Source organism: Patagioenas fasciata, chromosome 7 (genome assembly GCF_037038585.1).
Source record: "Patagioenas fasciata isolate bPatFas1 chromosome 7, bPatFas1.hap1, whole genome shotgun sequence".
Taxonomy (NCBI): domain Eukaryota; kingdom Metazoa; phylum Chordata; class Aves; order Columbiformes; family Columbidae; genus Patagioenas; species Patagioenas fasciata.
Window position 1 is genome coordinate 40,340,095 of NC_092526.1, and position 21,100 is coordinate 40,361,194.

Here is a 21,100-nt window from a genome sequence, read left to right on the forward strand (position 1 = left end):
CTGAGACTATGTTGGGTTTTGGTGTTTTTTACATTTCTGTTTAATCCTCTTGTGTGAATTCTCACTAATATTTTTGCAGGCTTATTTCTTCTTATTTCATGTCGTAGTAAATTTAAATGACCTGATGGCTCAGGGCTGACCATCTGTAGACAGAATCAGAAACAACATCAAAGATTTGTGCTTGCTGCTCGGCATGTTTATCTCTTACTGTTCTTAGTGGCCATGTTATTTCTGTAGCCTTGCTGCCCCTTCTCCCTCATCAGAAAAATGCAGTTTAAATAAGTCATTTTTGACCGTAAAGCGATCCCTTACTGGTATGTACTAGTAGTGTGAAAGTTAGTGGGGCTCAGCTGGCCAATGTGGAGCTGGGAGGGGAAAAGTCTCTGCAGTGTCTCTGCCACAGCGAATGATGGTGGGAAGGACTCCTGGAATTACAATAACTTCAAGTTATCTCACATCAGTGGGTTTCTGAAGCATCCCACAAAACAGTATGGCCGATAATGAAAACAATTTATTTACATTACTGGAATCCTGCAGGGGTTTTGGTATGCATCTTATCTTTCTCACCTCTTTTTCAGCCCCTTAACTGCTTTTCACCCCTGCGTGACCTGAATGATTTGTGATTTGGGCAATGTCAGCGCCTTACCACAGTGGCTGTGCCGCAGGAAGTAGCACTTGCCTTGAAGAGTCTAGAGACTTCTTGGAGGTTGTTGTAAGGAGAAGAAAAAGGGGGAAAAAAGGAAAACCTAACATAAAAATGAGTTCTGTGGAAACAGCTCTAGAGGGAGTTTTCAGAGCTGGGATGTACGTTTGTTACGGGCCTACTAACAAGAAATTCCGTATGTGTGGAGTTCAGAAAAGAGCAATCAACTCCGAGATGAAACCCATGCTGTGTGAAAAGGTGTGCTTTAGGAACTTCCCTGGTGGGAGCAATGGGTAGCCAGGAGAGTTAAGAGGTTTAGCTGACAAATGCTGGAGAATAACAGATAAGAGAATGAAACTCCCTCACTAATGCACTGCACTGTTTTCTTTAGTGTTAAAACCAGCGGGAGAGAACCGAGATTGTTCAGTGTTAGCAGTCCTGGGCTTATACACATGTGAAGGTTTTGTACATGTAAAGTACAAAAGGGAACATGTGGCTCTTTCCCATCGTTTCCTTTGTCGAACTTTGCTCTAATCTTTTCCGTCCCTCTTGGACTTCCGTGTGTCTGAAGTTAGCCCTAAGTTACCGAATGTCGCATCAGTGCCAGCGTGGCCTTTCGTGCATGATCTGGGGTGATGGGCTGCAGAGACTGACCCTGCAGTGACCAAGTGTCAGCAGCTGGACAGGAAGGATGTCAGATTTTACCCTAGATCTTAAATGAATTGTGGGGCAAAGCTGAGGTGAACCTCAGTGTGACACGAAGGTCAATGTTGCGTAAGTTTAGGCATTGGAGATGCATTTCCATGTGAGGCTGAGCTGCTACTGACTCAGTCGCTTGGAACAGTCAGCACAGCAGTAAAAACTGCTGGAGAGAAAGTGCTTGGATCTGGCAAGAGCAACTCTGAAATCAGGTAACTGATCCTCTGTGGGAGGACACCTGGCAAGAACAAAAGCAGGTGAACTCGGTTAAGATTATAGTCAGAAGCACCAGAAACCCGGTGGGGTATAGGAGAGTAGGTAAAGAGTTAATAAAGCTTTTCTTGAAATGTAGTTCTCAGCAAGAAGTGGCTTTCTGGATTCATTGTTAATGTTGCATGATAGACTCCTGATACTTAAGACTCAGTCAAAGGTGGTGTCTGTGCCTTTCTCCTGTTTGAGCAATGGGAAATTAATGTATGTGTGAGACCTACACACAACAACCAAGCTGTTGTAAGACTTGTCCAGGAACACAAGCAAAATAGTGGTGAGCAGCTTTGTAGACTATTTTATAAGAGCAGGAGGACAAAGTTTGGTTTGGTGTGACTGGTTTTCTGTTCAGAAAAATCAAGGTCTATCTAGCTCTTTTTAAAATCTGTGTTTCAGCTTTTGAGCTGCATCTGTAAAAAAAAAAAAATATATATATATATTTTAACTTAGAAATTGCTGAACTGAAAAAGCAACGGAGGAAAAAGAAATGAGGGGTAAGCTTGCTCCGACTCAAGACTTGCGGAATTAAATTGAGCATTAAAATAGATTTGTACCATCACTCTCTTCAGATGTGAACATTGCTGGGCTTAATGAGAAAGTACTGAAGCAGAATGACAGTTTCTTATTAACTCAACAAGACTTGTCTAGCTATTTCCACGCTGCTTTCGCTTGCTCATTAATGACCTTCTGCACTATAAAAAGAACAATCCAAACACTCCAAGCCCCTGGGAAGACCTCTTTATATGGTCTATCAGATGTTAAATGGCCTGCTAGCAGTGAAGAAACAGTCCTGTGAAATGCTGATCAGCGTTTTTGTCTTGTTCTTGTGCCTAGACAAAAAAGTATAATTGATTAAATTGTCTACCGCAAGATAACAAATGCAGGTGACACACTAAGCCCTGATGTCTGCACTTCATTCCAACCAAATCCAAGTTTGCTTCAAAGTAACGGAGCCACATCTGCAAGTAGCTCAGAAAGAAGATAAAGCTGTCAAACTTTCCCTGAACACCACTGTGAGGGGACTGCCTAGGAGGAAAATGGTTGTCATTGACCCCTCGTTCCAAAAAAGCAGAAAGCGGAGCAGGAAGGAAGTTAAAATAGCGTGACTGGCAGTGATTGTTTCCTTCGGGTGCTGGCTGGGGAAAGGGGCTCTGGGGGCAGAGTCAGGGCAGGGTGTCGCAGGCGGAGCGCACAAGCCAGTGTTGTTAGCCTAGGGCTCCCCTCTGCTGTCGCTGCCCACCAGCTCCACGGGATTGCCAACAGTTCCTGACGGTGTTCACTTCATCCCTGGTGGGCTCTGCTCGAGCCCGGTCTGCTGGCGTGGGACATTGCGGCGGTGGGGGCAGCTCGGAATAGCTGGGGGGTCAGGACTCTGCGAGCCTTCAAACACGCACCATTTTGTGTTCTGAGGGTCCGTTATGCTTTTAAAGCTTGGGAAGGTAGAGCTGAAAGCCGTGGTAATTATTTTCAAACTGCTTAGTCGTGCTTGACTTTGTCCCAAACAAATCTGAATCTTGAACTTTTTCTTAATGAGATTGAATTTGAATTTTGATCCTTGTTTTTTGAGTTTATCTGAGTTGGGCATTGGTAGACATGCGGAGAGTTACTTCACTAGGCATCAGTGCAAGTCTGCCAAATCCAGCAGGATCTACGTATCTATATAAAGTCAAAATAAATGTCTGCACAGTCCCCCTTGGACTGAGGCTTGTGATTTGCCTTGATATGAAATCCCTATCCTCTAACCTGGAAAGCTTGCAGCTGAAAAAGTAATGGTATTTAATAGTAGACCAAGGCTTGATTTCAATGGAAGCATTGTCTGAGTGGGGACATCAGAGCTCGGTTCCAGAGCACCAATAAAAAAAATAAAATAGCCTTTTTATTTATTGGGCTCTCAGACTTGAAGACTTCCAGGTGCCTATTAGTCTAAGCGCTTGTCTGTACAGGAAAGTTAGTGTGCAATATGTTGGAATATGAATTTACAGTGCACCAACTCCTCTGTGCCCCCCCTGTGTTGGGATATTTTTAGCAGGCAGTAATGGTGCCTTTCTCTGTGGCAGTTCATTCAGCTTGGAAAGCAAAGTAAATCACATTCTGCTCAGTGCCTAGGGGGTGAGTGAGTGCCAAACAGCCAGTGCCCTCTGAACTCGGACCCAAACCGCCTCCTCTCAACCAGCACTAAGGGTGATGATGAGTACGATTCTGCCTTTGTCCATGAAGATGACACATGTGATTCTGCTTACTTTTTTGGAAGAGAGGGAAATAGTATGTTTTCAAAAGTCCCTGTGTTTCACTTCTCAATACAGCTTCGGTTATGTAGCGCTTCAGATCAGGGAGTTTCACATGACTCTGCTTTGAGAGTTATTTTCATTAATATTTTACAGCTGACGCTTACTAAAATACTACGTACTTGAGCCTGGCCAACAGGTTTGTATGGCTTTTTAGTGCCTTGGATTGAGGTTTACGAACCTTCCCTTTTTTTCCTTGGTTAGTTCTGAGCTCAGATCCATTCAAACAAATGCTTCTGCTGGGATATATGGGAGAGGTGGTGTGGCATCGGTGAGAAGCTAAAGAAGGAATAAGGCTGGGAGGGCATGTGGGTATTGCTCTGTGGTTTTGTTTGGGTTTTTTTTGTGACAGTGCAGATGTTTGCCATGTTTTGAAATTGTGAACCAAAGGTGTAAGATACCCAGACAACCCTCAGTATGCTCAGGATCCTTGTAATGAGAATTTGGACAAAGAAACCTGACTGTTGGAGAAACTTTGAAGGATGGAGTGGTGTTTGTTTTTTCTTTTAACCTGGAAAAGTGCAGCAACGGCTCAAGTTGGTATCTGTTGTGGGGGCAACAGGGAACCAAAGTCTTGTGCTAATTCATTCTAATCCATACACAATCTATTGACCCTACTAAGAAAATTCCTTCACCCTTATTGCTCTGAAAATGTACCAGCTTGCATATAAAATAGGAACTTATTGTGAATCTTGTACCTTTCACGGAATTAAATTTACCTTGCTGTTCTCCTTCAGGTATCCATGGTATGTCACAGGAATGCAGCAGGGAACCCAAGTCTGATTTTATCTTGCATTAATCTGAAGCTTCCAGAGGGACAGTCCTGACTTTGTGGCTCTCGAAATTCACCAGCAGTGCTCATGTTTCCTAGAGGAAAAATGAGGGATAAATGAGCTATAGGTCCATGCACCCGACAAATGGTGCCACAGGAATAAGATTAAATTTCACACAACTGAATTTTAACTAGCTCATTTCCCGAGAAGGATCTACTTTGTCTGGTTCTGCTTTTCTGTGTGGTAAAAAAAAACCCCAAACAAACAACAAAAAAACCCCAAACCACAAGCACATTAATGCTAAAGTGAATTATTGTATTTTTCCCAACTCTATTGTTAAGCAAGTGGGAATTATTCTAACCAGCTGGAGAACTAAAGCAGACTGAAAGCAGCATTGCTGCTCTGTGCTGTGTGTCCACAGAGACTTTGCAATGTGATTGGAAGGTGGGGATGCTCTGGGGGTCCAGACGCACTGTCCATCGCTGGGGGTTCCTCCTTCATCCCAGCACCATGAGACGCAACGTGGCTGGATATCAACCACAGTGAGTTGTCTAAGGGTAGGACTGTGGTGAACCAGCCGGCTCTGGTTATTGCTGGGGTGGTTTGTAAACATGCAGGTTTGCAGCTAGGGCAGATCAGAAAAAAAAACAACCCTCAACAATATGTTCTTTATTTCAGTCGGAAGACTCTCATCAAGGTCAAGTTTTGCCTTGACCAGCCAATGTAGCGTCCACAGCTCATCGCTGCCTGCGGTGTTTGTAAAGCTGTGCTATGCACTGACATCACGGAATACTGGAGCTCCTCATCTCCGGTGTTGTAACTGTGGAGAGGACCGACCTAAACCAAGCGTCTGTCCCTCACACAAGGACAGCGTAGCTGCGACACAACCTGGAGCATCAGTGGTGTTGGGTTACCCTGTCCTCTGTCCAAAGGAATTGACGCCCTGCTGAACTTTTGGCTGTGGGAAGGGAAGAATATTTGACCTGAAGTGACTTGCACAACACCCAAGAGGGAGCCTGCCAGGCCGGGCCTTCCCAGCAGCCTGGCTGCTGATCACAGCCACTAGACCATGCGTCTCTGTCCATTCATGCTGAATGAATTCTCAGACTGTGCTCCATTTCCTCCCTTGAATAATAACCCTTAATGAAAAGGAACATGAGAAAACAAAGTAATGACAGATAGCACCGAGAAAACATTGGAAAGTGAAGAAAGAAATGTCTGGGAGTAAAATCAATGCTGATATTCCCATGTTAATGATTCAAGAGCTTTCTGACTGCTGTAGAAGCAGAAGTGATAGTTGCTGCAGTCTACAGAGATCTGGGCAGCGCAGGGAAGATTTCAAAATGGAGCAGTGATGTTCCCCATGCTTGTTCTCAGAGGATGCCTCCAGCTCCCTCCTACACGGTGTGGGGTGGTCTGCGTGGTGCAAAATGCCCCTTTGCACGTTTAAGCCTGTAGTTAATTAACCTGAAATCCTTCCTACCTGGACTGACTGGTTAAGAAAACCTAATAAATTACTGAGACACTGATCTCAAAGAAAACAGGCAAAACTCCCAATTACATCAGCAGGTTTTTCTGTGCCAGGATTGCATGAACATGCCCTTAGTATCTTCTTAAACTCCGTGTCTGCTGTTCTTTTCATCCAAGCGTGAATACCAGCACTTCTAGGAGCCCTTAAATCCCTTTTTTCCTTTAGCTTGTGTTTTGTTGTAAGTGCATTCACCCCCCCCTGCTCCCTCCTCTGTTTTGAGGTCAGTCACCTGTGACAGATACTACGTTCTAGCTGGTATGTGCCACTAACCACTTCTGATTTTAGACAGCATGGTTTTAATTAGCGCTCTTCCTCTCCTCTGGCTGCCTAACAGAGTTGGCCTCAGGTGGAATTTTTTAATTGTGCTATTGCTATCTGTTACACAAGCTGGAGTTCTGCTTCACACAGTAAATTGGAGACAAAAATGAGACTTTTTTGCAGCAGAATTCACAGGACTGCTGGTCAAAACTTCTTAAAGTTGTATGCACGGTCGTAATGTGCACAGGGAGATACTGGCCTTCTTGTACATTTGTCTGATTTCTCTACGTGTTTTATTATTTCTGGAATTATTGGCTGCCATGTTTGCAGGTGGTGGTGCCGGAGTCTCCTCTTCCTGCTGCTTCTTTGGAAACTGCTTTCCTGAGCACAGGTCTTCCCTTCACTTTGCTCCCTGGCAGCCGTCCTCATGTTTGACTGACCTTTGACTAAGTGAACAGGTTTGCTGCTTTCTCAGAAGATTTTTGTTGCTTTATGATTATTTTTTTTCCCTGGTTCGCTGAACTTGATTTACAAAGGGGTAAGCTGTTTCCCTCCTTTTTAGGCCAGGGACAAACTACCAGGGCACAGAAGGATGATTTTTCCCTTAGAAGTAAAGTTAGGAGCTTGACTGAAAACAGCGCTGGGCCCCGAGGCAGCAATGACAGGAGACCTGGCTGCTGGTTCCTTTGCTGGGACGAACTGGGAAAACACTGCAACCGTCCACAACTTCATGGGCATTTTCCTGGGTGTATCTCCTGGGTGGGTTTTTCTGGGTTCATTTGCTTTTTATGGGTTTTTTGTTTGTTTGTATGTTTTTTTAACCTAAGGCCTTGCTCTAAGCTATTCAAATACACTCTGGGAAAAGCTATCTCTAGTTTGAATATACCGGCCTCTTATCTATACAACCCCCAGAATCGCCTATCTCCAAGGCAGCGGTTTCCAAGATTTGGGTGGGTTTCTGTGAAGATAAATCATATCAGACCCATGACCTTTATCCTTGGTGCTATTTAAATAGCTTAAATATCTATTGACTTCGTGCCTTGTGATTTCAGTTGCTGAAAAGTGAACACTAAAGAAAGGAAGAGTTGACCTCATGGCGTATCAGATTGACCATATCTTTGTTTATAGAGCTCTGCAAATACAGATGGCATTTTTCCAACAAATTCTGCCCCCAGCGCTACTGTATTGTGGCTGGATACTTTTGAGAAGGAATCTGCGCATCCATATGGAACTGAGCAACAGAAAAGAGAATAGTGTCTATCGTAGATGCTGAAGTCGTTCAGGGAAAGACGAAGATAAAAGCCAAACAACTGGGAACCTTCTTTGTCTGCAAACCAATGTTCCCTAGTGGTTTCAGAACATTCTTTAAATCATTTGCCTGTGTAATTTTGCATCTTTGTGGGGATTTTCTGTTGGAAGAGAGGATGGAGATACAACTGATCGAGTCAGGAAGGTGTAAGCCAGAGCACCACAGTCAGTATGTTTAATAAATAAATGTATTTGCATTTCCCACTTAAAGGGCATTGGATTCAACCTATCACAGAAAACTACAGCGCAGTGCATGGGACTCCGTGTCTTCTGTATTTACAAAAAGGATCCACTCCCATGGAGCTCCGCTTGGGAATAATCTAATCAAAACAAAGCCCTGGTTTTATACCTTAAAGAGCTGTGGAAAAATATTTAATGTAAGGCAGTGTGACGCAATGCCTGCTTGAGTTCGGAGACGGTGTGAAAGGATAACCATAGGCCTGCAGAACTTGCTCCCAACACGGAGGCGTTAACTCTGGCCTGTGTACCAGGCTGCTCAGAGATCAGAAACACCCGGAGCAGCACCAGCCCGGGGCTGTGGCTCAGTGGGCATTTCTTTGGACTCTGTTTGCCCATGAGAACATTAACCATGTGTTTAGATCACGTAAACCGGGTTTAGCGTTGCTCTTTGCATGTTGAAAGTGCCAAAGATTATTGTTCTGGTGGCAGATGCAGCTCTGCAGCTGCGTGATAGTGTGATGGGATTGTGGGAGGACACACGGTGCAGGAAGAGGCTCAGTTGGCGTCCCCACTCATCTGCATTCACATCAAACTGTATCTTTGGAGGTTTCTGACTGTCAGCTCAGACGCTGCTTCTGCAGTCAGATCTATGAGAGGATACTCCTGTTTATGGAAGCTTTGGTGTGTCCTCTGACTGTAAGATCCCTTGCATAAGGTCTTTAGTTATCTTCCTCTCAGCATAGGGGAGGTTGCTAATGTTAAACAAAAGGTAACGTATAATCTAGCCTTTCTAACATAGAAAGCCTTGAGCTAGCAAAGCTTTAGTTTGGAGACAAAGCACTGGGGTATTGCATCTTCCCAACTTTGATATGTTTGTCTGTGATCATTCTACATCTTTATCTGAGCGTTCAGATAAAGCTGATAAAGAGCAGCTGTCTGTGAAGGAGCCCATTTCTACCTGGCTGCAAACACCACCGTCTGCTCAGGACACAGGCAGTGAACAGGAGATTTCTTAAATATAATCTCTTATGTCATGAGAGCTGGTTTGTGCTGGTTGCTCTGCTGTTGGGAAAAGTGTCATCCAGCCCACTAGGTGCTGGAAAATTCAATCAGCTGTGGGGTGTGTGTTGGTTTCGCTCTTTCGTTTTTTACATCCGAAAGCTTCCCTTTTCTTGAGTTGGCAAATTGTGTCATAAAGGTAAATGACAACACACATAAATGATACACGTGAAAACCAAACATATTGTCTCTGTATTTCTCAATTTCTGAGGTTCCCCTTTCTTCTGGACAGCTGCTGCCAAAGACCAGAGAGTTCTGTGGAGGTGACAAGAAGAATTTCAGAGCCATGGCCTACAATGGATGATATTTAATATCTGAAATATTTTAAAAAACAGTTCTCATAACTGCAAATATTAAAAGTGAACTCCTGAATGTGGCTTGGTAGCCAGTTCTTTTCCTGGTTGCGTAATGTTGCTGTGAACCATTAACTGCGATTTTTCAGGGCAGAGGCGGCTGCGTTGCACTTGTGAGGTGGTCCCATCTATAATTTGCTTTTATAGCTCAGAGTTTGTTTTTTGCCAATGTTTTTAAAGTGCTCTGAATTAAATGGCACAGAAATGCGTGTTACGGTGACGTCTGTTCCCCCGAGAGCTGGTGCAACCGGAGAAGCTGTCCCACCGGAACCCACCAACACAGCCCACGGCCCTGGGGAACACCGGAGGTTGGTTGTGTTTCTATACCACTGTTTGCATCACAGCTCTGCTTTTACAGCAGCAGGAAAGGTCTCCAAGTCCTGTCGGTCTCTGAAGTAGTGGATTTTGGGTGCTGTTTCAAGGCCCGGGGTGACCATGGAGATGGAGCTGCAGGAGAAGGAAAGCGTTCAGCTGGTACGCTAAGCCTCTGTTGTGCTGACAAGAAAATGACAAAAGTTTCAGGCTTTCTGCCGTATCTTACCCTATGCATAGCCTATCCTTTTAATATTTATCCATCATACTGCTTTTTGATCCTGCTTTACCTTATTAAGCTTTTCCAAGATGTTTTGTTTTGTTTTGTTTTTATCACAGTTATTTCTATAGATTTCCTTTCCAAAGTTGTTATCTTGGGTTAATATAAACCAACTTGAAAAGATAACGTCTCTCCTTTTTATTTTTAAAGGTACTGTGTACGACTGTGGTACTAGAAAAGAATTAGCGTGAATACCATAGGAGCTGGTTTGGGTTATAGATTGTGGGGGTTATGAGCAGATTGTGATGCGATGGCTTGCAGACTGCAGAGAAGCACCTGTCCTGTTGCTTACATGTACTAATCCTCGCTGTTTATCATGATGGTTTGAAAGAAGGTTAACAGTAAATCACAGCACGATTTGGAAGCCTGGTTTGTTGGGATTGACTCCGTGTAAACCGGGCCCAGGGCTGGAGCAGCACTGGGCTGTGGGAAGCTCTTGGAGTGCAAGGGGTAGCTGGGGTATCGCTGCCTGGCTTTTGTGAGCCTGGAGCTCAGCTCAGCTTCCCCTGCGTCCTGGAATGCAGCTGCAGGGGTGTTTGGGCTCTGCGCTAACTCCTTCCCATACCTTCTTTTGAATAGTCCATCTCCTGCCTTTCCCAGCCAGTCATAAAACCCTTCCTAACATTTATTCTACTTTTAAGAGCTAGTGAGGGCATGGCAGTTGATAACAGAGCCAACACCCTCCCATAAAAATGCACTTCTAAGCAGTGAAATATTCCTAAAAATTCCTTTTTGGGCATTTTCAAGTTGATTGTGGGGGTTTGAGTTTTGTTTTGGTCTCTTTCTCAGCTAGCTATCCCTCATATCACAATACTGGCTGAGGGGCTGTTTGCGTATTTCTGTGACTGTTTAAAAACAGGTCTGAGACTTTGGGGATGGAATAACAACCCAGCTCGCTTGAGTCTTGACCTATTTAAAGGACAGGAAAAGGCCTGAGACCCACTCTTGGAAGACAAGGCTCCTTCAGGTCTTTGGCCCTGCCTTCTTCATAAAACCAGGGCTAAGTCTGACTCTCCAGAGATGAGATGCATAGTCAAGGGTGCTCAGTTTGACCTGGTTGTCACAATTGTTTTGTAACAAAAGTAGATATTGATGTTGTAATTCATCTATCAGTTGTAACAGAATGAGATTTGCTGCTTTAATCTTAACTGAGAGAGGCTCAGTTTCTGTTTATTACCCAGCTTTCCAGTCGCTTGCTATCAATAATGCAAAGAATTTGAGAATCTTGTAGTAAGCTTCTTCCTTCTTTCACAGCTCGTAACCTGGAAGGACTAATACAGATTTTAAAATCAAGATAAAGTCATCTTTGAGGGCAACGAGGGAAGCACCAGAATAAGGGTAAGGCAGAAGTAGCCAACTGCGCTGCCTCTGGCCACAGCCTTCTTGCTTGGGGCCTGCAACACCCCCCCCACCCACTCACCATTCGTCGGGTGATTATTTTCTTCTGGAATTTGACCTTTAAATTAAAATCAAAATGGTTTTGATTTCTTGTGGGGACACCACAAATATGGAGGAGTGTAAACTGTAGCACTGACAAATCTCAGTGTCTGCAGAAGCTGAAACGAGAGCAGGGTGGGGAAAAGGGCGCTCTCCTGCTTCATTAATTCCTTATTTTGTGTGGCACATGGGCCCAGGTTGCTGAGAATCCAAACTGAGCCCAGAGGGAAAGGAGAGAGACTGCTTTGGAGCAGGAAAGCACCAGAGGTTATCAATGATGTGTATTGGGAAGGGCTGGAGGGTGCCAGGGTGCCCTGGCAGCAGTATATCTGCAGGATGCTTGGGGTTCCTGAGATATTTTATGAATGAAAGGTGCTCATGACAGGCATGCGAGCTGAAATAGGCAGTGCTAATGGAGCGGCTGACAATCTCCTTATCTCCCCCAGTAAATCTGCCGCTGAAGATAAATGTTTAATAACATTCCCATTTGGTTGTACTTGTTAAAGGCAGACGAACTAATGACCCGTAATCCAGCAGATCCATTTGCAGTGAGCGGCGCTGAGGATTCCAGCTTGTGTCGCTGATTTACAGGATGCCTGCTCCATATACTGCCTGCTCTTGCCCACTGCTCAAGCCAAATGATTTACCTGGCACTGAAACCATCCCACCTTTCGGGTGCAGAAGGGCAACGATTTCTCCGTATGTGTGAAAATTAATCAAAATCTCACGTGCCCTTGGGAATCATTATATCTGTGAGAAAGACAGAAATACAGGATGTAGCTTTGTTCTGGTTTGGCCAGTGAACTGATGTGTGTGGTGGTGGCTGCGTACACAAACTCTTGGTGCAAATACGTGTCTGCAATTCCCTTTGATCGCTGATATTGTGCACTCAAGTAGCTTTTTCCTGCAAACATTAAAGAAAGGTGGAAATGTGGCCAAAGCAAATCTGCCTCACACTCCAAACAAATACCCATGGCATTCTCTGTTTGGGAAAGTGAGCTCTCCGAATCCCGTCTGGTTTAAGGAACGCGGTGACCTGACCAAAGGGACCTGCTGCAACAAAAAATATATGCAGAAATAAACAAGCCCCCCTCCCTTCTGCTGTTGCTCCATGATTTGCTTTGTTAGAAAGTTCTGCAGTTTGGAGTATGATAATTGAAGTGGGTGGAACTGTGTGGGGACAGAAATAACTACTTTTGTGAGTTACTTTGCTTAAAACTCTTTCTTTTTCATGCTTTGCTCCTGAGTTTGAGGTGGTTTTTTGCCAACTTGGATGTGAGGCTTTGTTTTTGCATCTCTTTCATACACCAAATGTGTATACAACGTCGATCCTGATAGCCCAGCTTGTGCTCTTGCCGGTAACACTTTACAGAGGATCTCAACTGAACAGTGACCCACAGGAATAATCTTCTCACTGTTACTAAATGGGCTTTAATTAGTAAATGGTGAGGCCAAGTGAGGCCTTGGGGAAGGGCACAGCACAACAGGGAGAGCAGCAAGATTCCCTCCCAGCCTGAGAACTCTGTGCTCTGCTCCACATGAGAATGGCTGATGGATCAGAAGGTTTGCAGCAAAACCGAGGTCTTTTGAATGTTTGATTTCTAAAGGTTCATTATATATTTTTTTTTAAATTGCAAGTGTGTAAAGCAAGCCCAAGGCAAGGAAGTAGCCTAAATAGAGACTATTGATGCTCTGTCCGCTTTTTTATCCTCCCCGGTAAATTAGACTAGTTTCCGTCTTCTAACCCCTGTGTAAGATCACGCACACCTTCCAGTGTGAACATTCCTGTTTTAACCTCTGTTTTCCTGCCCACTGTCCTTCATTTCTCCTTCTGTTTAATGTGACTAGATGCTGATCCACAAGTTTTATTAGAAAAAACCCTGCTTCCTCAGATGATAGCAAGTGGTTGTTGCATCCCGTGTTTTCAGGACTGTCTATTATTGCAAGTTCACTGAAAATCTCCATTTTCTCCTGGAGGTGACAAGGTAGGGCTTAATCTGGATATCTGTGCAAACCACCAGGGGCTGGATGTGGGGGGAATGACCAGAGTGTTCTAGAAACAAAATAGGTCTGAGTTTCTGCAGGGGAAAAGTTGTAGGGAGAAGCTGTTCCTCTTATTAGACTTACCGGGAGCAGGGAAAATAGATCAACTGTGGGCTTGCAAACCCTTCTCCAGGTCTGCTAATTACCCACCCACTTAATGCAAGATGTGCTTATGTTTTCTCATAAATGCTTTGTGTATTACTTCACACCGAATGTTATAGGACGTGCTGGTACTTTATTACTTGTTTCTTCAGTCAAAGAGGTTTCATGTGAATATTTGTGAAGATTGGCCCCGGTTTCAAAAGGTAATTCAGAGTCTCCTGCAATGAAATTGAGAGCATCTTAATCAGGATCTATATAGTTTTCTCTGTATCTCTGCTTATAGAGTGAGTTTTAATAGCATTATTGTTTAACAAACAAACCAACCCCAAACCAACCAACGGAAAATCCCAAACCCAAAGCACAGTGCACACCGGAGTTCAAATCAAATCCTGCACATCACATACTCCTGCAGAAATGACTCAAAACCCCAGATGGCCCATTTTCATGTGACATTCCCCAGGCCAGGGCTTCCCCCTTTCCTCCGAGACCTGCTGGCTTCTCAGATTCTTGCACAGCCTCATTTGCTGCATCTTGGGTGATCACCTTCAAGTGCTGTTGTGTAACTCAGGGATTGCTTGTGAACTTGGTGTGTGGTTTTAGCTCCTGACTGAAGAATTGCTCCCCAAAGCCATTCGGACTTCCACGGAGGAACAGGATGATGTGGGTTGTTTCTTTATAACGCAGAATTAAAAGAACATCAACTACAGTTTTGTGGCTTTTCAAGTATCTATACCTTTTCTGCAATCTGCTAACATGAATAGGAAATGCAAAATGATCACAGAAGAAGGCTGTTCTAATTATAACCCTGTTTTTATCTGTTTAAAGAACTGTGCTAGTCACCTTGAAATTTCGCTCCAGAGATGGCTGCTAAAAATTTCATGTACTTTTGCTCTAAAATACTAAAGGGCCCTGCAACTGATTGTGCTATAACAATTAATATAAAGGCTTTGTCTTATATGTGGTACAACGAGGAAATTCTTGTTATTCTTTTAGAGCATTTACATTTTTGCAGTGAGAGGGCAACGTGGTGTCTGTGACCTGATGACTCTTACTTGTTTTTCAAAAAAACCTTCCTAAATCCCGTGTGAATCTCTTCGCTAGAGTGGAAAATAACCCCACAACCCTCCGCAGTTCTTCAGTAGAGTCTGTTCCTGGATACTTAACTGTGAGTAAAATTGGAAAGGCTTTCTTATTCCAGCTTGGAGGAACATCTTTGCTCAGGCTGACTAACCCGCACGCCAGTTGTGTTAAACCGCTAACTCCAGCTTGGTCTGGTTCTCCTTGACAAATGCATTAGGATATTGTATTTTTTCCCCTCACTTGCAATATTGATATGAATGTTAATAGTCAACATCACTGTTTTTGATGTAGCACAACGTAAAGATTTGATTCCTTTCTACCTTATATAAAATCACTGAACTCTAAGAATGTTATTGAAGGCATGATCTCAGGGATGGGTGTCATCCCGAAAAGTTAAGGGATGCAGTGTCTGAGGGCAGAAAGTGTTCTCTGTCTGCTCTCCTTATCTTCTAACATGTGGCTCTTTCATTTTTAAGGAGTTTGTCACTAGTGGAAACATTTTTTGCTTTCACAGGTGTCTTTGAATCCTGCAGGAACTGAGTGATTCCGGCTGCAGAACGGAGCACGGGAAGCCCCGTGCTGAGGACTCGCTGTCCATGCTGAACCGACGAGCTGACCACGGTCCCACGGGGCTGAGATCTGCCAAAAAACACACAACAGGGTCAACTGGGCTGGGGGAACATCCCAGCACAGGGTACAGGACAGGAATGGTGATACACAGACGGTGAGAGAACCCGCTGTGCTTGGAGTCTCCTCTGAAGCGCAGGTGAAGGAGGAGCCGGACGGCACAGAGTGGGCCCTTGTGTGCGGGAACAAGCTGCTTGGGTGAAGAAAGAGCTTCGGAACGGCAGGTGTGTGTGACTGAGGTGTGCGGGGGCATCCCAGGATGTCTGGGTGTTAGACATGGATATGGCCAGCAGTGTGGTGCAAATGGACTGTGAACACGTGCATTGGGAAGAGAACTCGTTCTCCAGAGATGGCCAGAACAGCTAAACAAGCTCCATCCCACTCAGAAGTGAGCGTTGGCTGGGCAAATGTTGCTGAAGAGAAGCGCATTTCAAAGAGGAGCAGGTGCAGAGGTAAGCGGAGCTTCAAAAGGTCTGGGCTTGGTTGGGTTTATCAGTGTGTTTCCCTGTCATGTGCTTGACTTCATCTCTGCTACAGGAGTGGGCTGAGATGCTTTCTCATACTTTGGGTTTTCACTCTGAATTCCTTTGCTTTAAAGGAGCCTTGTTGCATCCCAAAAAGCACCCTGTGATTAGCTGCTGGTTCGTGGCTTGTATCAAGTGCTAGAGTTGTGCAGTTACTCTTTGCAAGCAAAGCTGATCCTACACATGCATCAGTTCCCAGACAATACAGAAGAATGTACAGACATCATGTGTGAGTTGTGGAAACGTGGGCTGCCGCTGCCTGTAGAATTTTGCTTGAGTCATAGCAGAATTAGTAAATGATCTTGTAAGAAACTTGGCTAAAATAGGTGCTCCCTCTGCCAGCTTTGCACATTGCCCAAGAAGGTAACAGAGAAAAGCTTGTTACACTCTGCCATTTCCCCACTGAGTTTTCCCTGTGTTATCTGGGGGGGGATATGAAGTCTGTGGACCTGTACATGTGTAACTGGAGGCATAATATGACCTTTGGGACCTTTGCTACTGTGACTGATGCGAGCAAAATGAAAGTCACGGGTGATGTTCAGGTACCAGATCAAGTCTGAAAAATGCACAGTTTGAGCAAACATTATTTTTGCTGGCAACTAGCTGCTTTTTTCTTTTTCGACTCTGTGCAAGGGACAGGAGAACTTGGTTTCCAGATGGCAAATTCCAAGGCAGCTGTGACACTCATTAGCACACATTGTCCCCAGCCCCTCTGTGCCTGTGCTGTTGGGGACAGGTAAGCTTGCCAGGCAGATGTGAGCAGAAGTGTCCGAGCAGGAAGGGTTCTCACTTGGTGTGAATAATGTTGACTGGGTCCTGTTCTGCAGTTTTTCAATACTGCCCAAAATTTGAGAGCTGCCTATATCAACCCAAAATTAATCTTTGCATTGTTTGCAAATCTGGATTGAAGCTGAACAGAACAGGACATCTGAGTTACGGACAGGCTCCAATAATGACAGACGAACTACTTCATCAGGAACTAGGATGAGGCCACCTAGTGAAGTTCTGTTATAGTACTCTTGAAAACACAAAACCAAGCAGTGTTAGAACTTTTTTTAGAGAAGATTCTCACATTCTTAGAGGGACTTAATATAATTGTTCACATTGTCATCTGGTAATTCAGAGAATGATGAGGTTGAAAAGGGTTGGATGATCTGTAGCTTGAAAGTCAATGTGGTTTGATAGGTATTTTCAAATCACAGAATCCCAGAATGCCAGGGGTTGGAAGGGACCTGGAAAGCTCATCCAGTGCAATCCCCCCATGGAGCAGGAACACCCAGCTGAGGTTACACAGGAAGGTGTCCAGGTGGGTTTGAATGTCTGCAGAGAAGGAGACTCCACAACCTCCCTGGGCAGCCTGGGCCAGGCTCTGCCACCCTCACCGGGAAGAAGTCTCTTCTCATGTTTAAGTGGAACCTCCTGTGTTCCAGTTTGAACCCATTGCCCCTTGTCCTATCACTGGTGGTCACCAAGAAGACCCTGGCTCCACCCCCTTTCCATATTGATAACCATGAGGTCACCCCTCAGTCTCCTCTTCTTCAAGCTCCAGAGACCCAAATGTACTGGTTGTTTTCTCTTAGCGCTGGGTTTTCGTATTATCCAGCCAGGACCACCAGAATGCAGGTCCACATCATGGTTCGGTTGCTCAGTTCCAGAGCTCGTGCACAGGGGATTTTCATCTATGATGTACAGGAGTGCAACTCCTGAATATATACATGTAAATAAAAAGTCATCTACAAACCAGGATCTTTTACTTGGATTTTCCATGCCCTTCTGCCACTTCTCTCACCTTCCTGAGGGGAGGTGTATTTCTTTACCCTCTCTGGCATTTGAGCAGTTCCTGGGGTGGTGGATACTGATTGTTGCTTTTAATGGTGAGCCTGGCTTGGAATCCAAATCTGCCGATTGACAAGAGCCTGTATTTTATAGGCACGTAACGAAACACCTGCCTGACGTGCTGAATGTGGTCACTTTACTGCCTGTAATTTTCTTCTGGAAAATCTTTGGGGTTTGATTCTAGCACTGATATTTTTTCTGTTGTTTGTTCCTCAGCGTGTCACTCGCTTTCCTTCCCAGAGCTACCAAGCCCTGCATGTGAACTGTGAGATGTGCCTGCTTATGGGCTCAGCTGTGCAAGGTGCAGCCTGATCCATCAGTCTGGTGCGTTTGGGTTCTGAGCTCCCTCCCTTGGGCACTGGGACAGGGGAAAAACCCATGGCTGGGTTGTCGTACTCCTTCTGTACTCACGGGAATAACGGGATTTATAAAGACATGTATGTCTAGGGTATACAATCAGTTCTAATCCATTTGGTTTTACTGCCTTTTTATTATTTTTTGCCTTGCCTTGCCTTGCCTTGCCTTGCCTTGCCTTGCCTTGCCTTGCCTTGCCTTGCCTTGCCTTGCCTTGCCTTGCCTTGCCTTGCCTTGCCTTCCCTTCCCTTCCCTTCCCTTCCCTTCCCTTCCCTTCCCTTCCCTTCCCTTCCCTTCCCTTCCCTTCCCTTCCCTTCCCTTCCCTTCCCTTCCCTTCCCTTCCCTTCCCTTCTCTTCCCTTCCCTTCTCTTCCCTTCCCTTCCCTTCCCTTCCCTTCCCTTCCCTTCCCTTCCCTTCCCTTCCCTTCCCTTCCCTTCCCTTCCCTTCCCTTCCCTTCCCTTCCCTTCCCTTCCCTTCCCTTCCCTTCCCTTCCCTTCCCTTCCCTTCCCTTCCCTTCCCTTCCCTTCCCTTCCCTTCCCTTCCCTTCCCTTCCCTTCCCTTCCCTTGTTGTGAAATGAGGAGATGACCAGATGGCTGTTAACAACTTATTTTGGTTTTTGAGGAGCAAAGGTATTTCCCCACCCTTTGTTTTTGGTACTATGTCAGTGCTGATTGCAAAGAGAGACATGGCTGTTGCTTTGTTAGTATGTGGGGTAGGGGGGAAAGAGCCAGTGCGATGTACCTGCTGGAGGACCTGCCTGTCTCAGATGTTTTCTTTCTCTGCATTTCTAAGCTGAGAAATATATCTTGGTAACACTTTCAGTCTTTGCTGCCCTGGCAGCCAAGATTCCAAATCTGATTTTCCTCCTGGCAGCGTGTGACGTTGCAGACTAACCGTGGGAGGACCGCGCGCCATCCGCAGCGTTCTGGGATGTGCCCCATGGCCCTCTTGTCTTTTTATAGAGAGATACGGCCCCTGGAGACTGCGGGTCCCAGCAAGCCGGCCGCGTTGGGATCTGATAAGAGATGTGGATGTGCACGGCGTGTCGGGGCGTGCTGGCCGCAGGAGCCGCGCCTCGGTGGGTGAGATAGAGCCACCGCTCTGCCCACAGCTGCAGCTCTCCCGCTGCCTTTGCGTTTCTTTTTCCCCCCCTGCCCCTCAGTTTAAGTCATTGTGTTTTTGCTTCCTACCCAGCGTTGCAATGGGATGCTGGTATGTAGCACGATAGCTCATAGTTTTGACTCATTCTGCTTTTGGTTTTGGGTTCTCCCAGGTGCTGCTGCCCTCCCGTGCTGGGCAGGAATGGGTGAAAGGTCTGGAAGTGGCTGATTGCTTCAAGAAAGGGTGTTGCTGCAAGATATCCAGCCCAGTTTTTACTTGCTAAACAGACCTGGCTCCTTCAAACAAGCTTCAGCTAAGCAGTCTGAAATTTGGTGTGGTTTATCTGATAGGGTGGTTTTTTTTTTTTTTTAAGTTTGTCCAATATGGGGAGAGACTCTACCCTGCTTTGACATGGGCAGCTGAGGAAGGAGCTCTGACACACCTTTGGAGGTGAGCAGTTTGAGAGAGTGTCTCTGAAATGCCTTCAGATGCAGAGCACAAAGCTGCCTCTGCCTGGACGCTGGTCAGGACAGACAGACGGACTCCATATGAGGTGTTCTGTGTGTCGCTTGCTCCTCTGGAGCAACAATGCCTTTGCAAGGGCTGCTCTGCAGCCGAGTCTGCAACTGGACAAGCCAGGGCACAACCAGGAGTTCTTTTGGGGTTTCACTGCATTTCAGATGTTTCTTAGGGTACTGTAAACCCCAGGTGACTCTTCTGAAATTGTCATGTTGCTGGTATCTGCTGTAAAGTATGAACCCAAGGTGTCAAGTGCTCTGAATTATCTCTCATCTTTACTTCTTGCTTTGTAGTCTTGTTCAAAGAAAGCTCAGTAGAATGAAGAAGAATGAAGAGCTTTTTTTTTCCCCATATTCTTTTAAAATCCAGATAAATATCTCTTCCCACCATGAGAATGGCCGTATTGGGTTGACCAAGAGGCATGTTTGGTCTGGTATTCAGTCTCAGTCAGTGGTCAATAATGGACTTGTAGGGAAAGAGCAGAAAGGACGTTGTATGTGAGAAGAGAGCTTCACGTTGGAGTGTTCTCCTGCTTAGGAGCTTCCTCAGTGAGCAGGTGCTGCTGGATCAGAGTTCTGCTTCAGTTCCTGCTGACATCCTCTGCCACCCTGCATCCTATATATGCACTTTTGCACATGTAACATAAAAGAACCCACCCATGTTGCTACGTGGATGTATTTCTTTGTGTAGCTATGTGGCATGGCTACTCCATGAAAAGCTGCAGGAAGGCAAATCAGATGCTGCTACTCCCTCTTGAGTGATGTGTTGTATATTTTGAAACTTGGAGATAATTCTCAAGGCTGCAGTGCAGTCGGGTGTTAGCTCTATTTATCATTCTTATTGAACCCTGAGATCTGGTTTTTATCTCAACCTGATAAATAATGGAACCTTTGGCTATTAGAGTGAGGATAAATACATAAATAAAGAAGAGCAGTTAATGAATAAGTACTGGGTTAACAGAGATGACAATGACTAAAGATACTTATCGAACCCTCAGCACCATGAAAGTCAGCACACTTGGCCTGAGCCAACATCCGAAGAATTCCCCCTGATTCCAAAGGGGTGCCTTGTGAGCAGGCACCATACAAATTCCTATCTTGGCATCCTTTTTCTGTTTGTTTTTGGTCTTTTTTTTTTTTTTTTAATGTCCTTTTTCTTTTAAAGCAGAGCTGTGTTATTTGCTGGGACTCCCTTCTGCAGCCCTGTTTTCTGTAGAAACAGCTTCCTGGGGAGGAGTGGCACCACGGTGTGCTGGGAACAGCCCATGGGGCAGAGACCAGATAAAAAGGTTGGTCCAGTATCCTTAAGGGAATCGCCAGCTATTGAAACGCGGTTTTCTCCAGAGGAATATTGTAATAAGGACAGTCAAAAAACCTCTGATACAGACTCTGTGCTTATTACAGAGCATCCTTCTTTTGCTTCTATTGCAAGGCATATTGTTTGGTTGATTTTTATTTTATATTTTTTTTAACCAGAACAAATTTTAATGAATTTATACCTGCAAGTAAACTTGTCAAACTGCTGCACT

At 45.1% G+C, this 21,100-nt stretch overlaps 1 long non-coding RNA gene across 4 annotated transcripts in view; it reads left to right on the top strand.

The window, feature by feature from the left end:
- LOC139828469 (uncharacterized) overlaps nucleotides 1-21,100 on the top strand; it is a 49,525-nt gene that overhangs the window by 9,340 nt on the left and 19,085 nt on the right. For 2 of the 4 annotated variants that reach the window (XR_011740139.1, XR_011740141.1), the window contains one exon: nucleotides 15,125-15,689. This is a non-coding gene — a long non-coding RNA (uncharacterized lncRNA). Of the gene's footprint in view, nucleotides 1-6,786; nucleotides 6,915-7,508; nucleotides 9,665-14,346; nucleotides 14,696-15,124; nucleotides 15,690-21,100 lie in introns of those variants that run through there. The other 2 variants (XR_011740138.1, XR_011740140.1) reach the window with 2 other exon arrangements.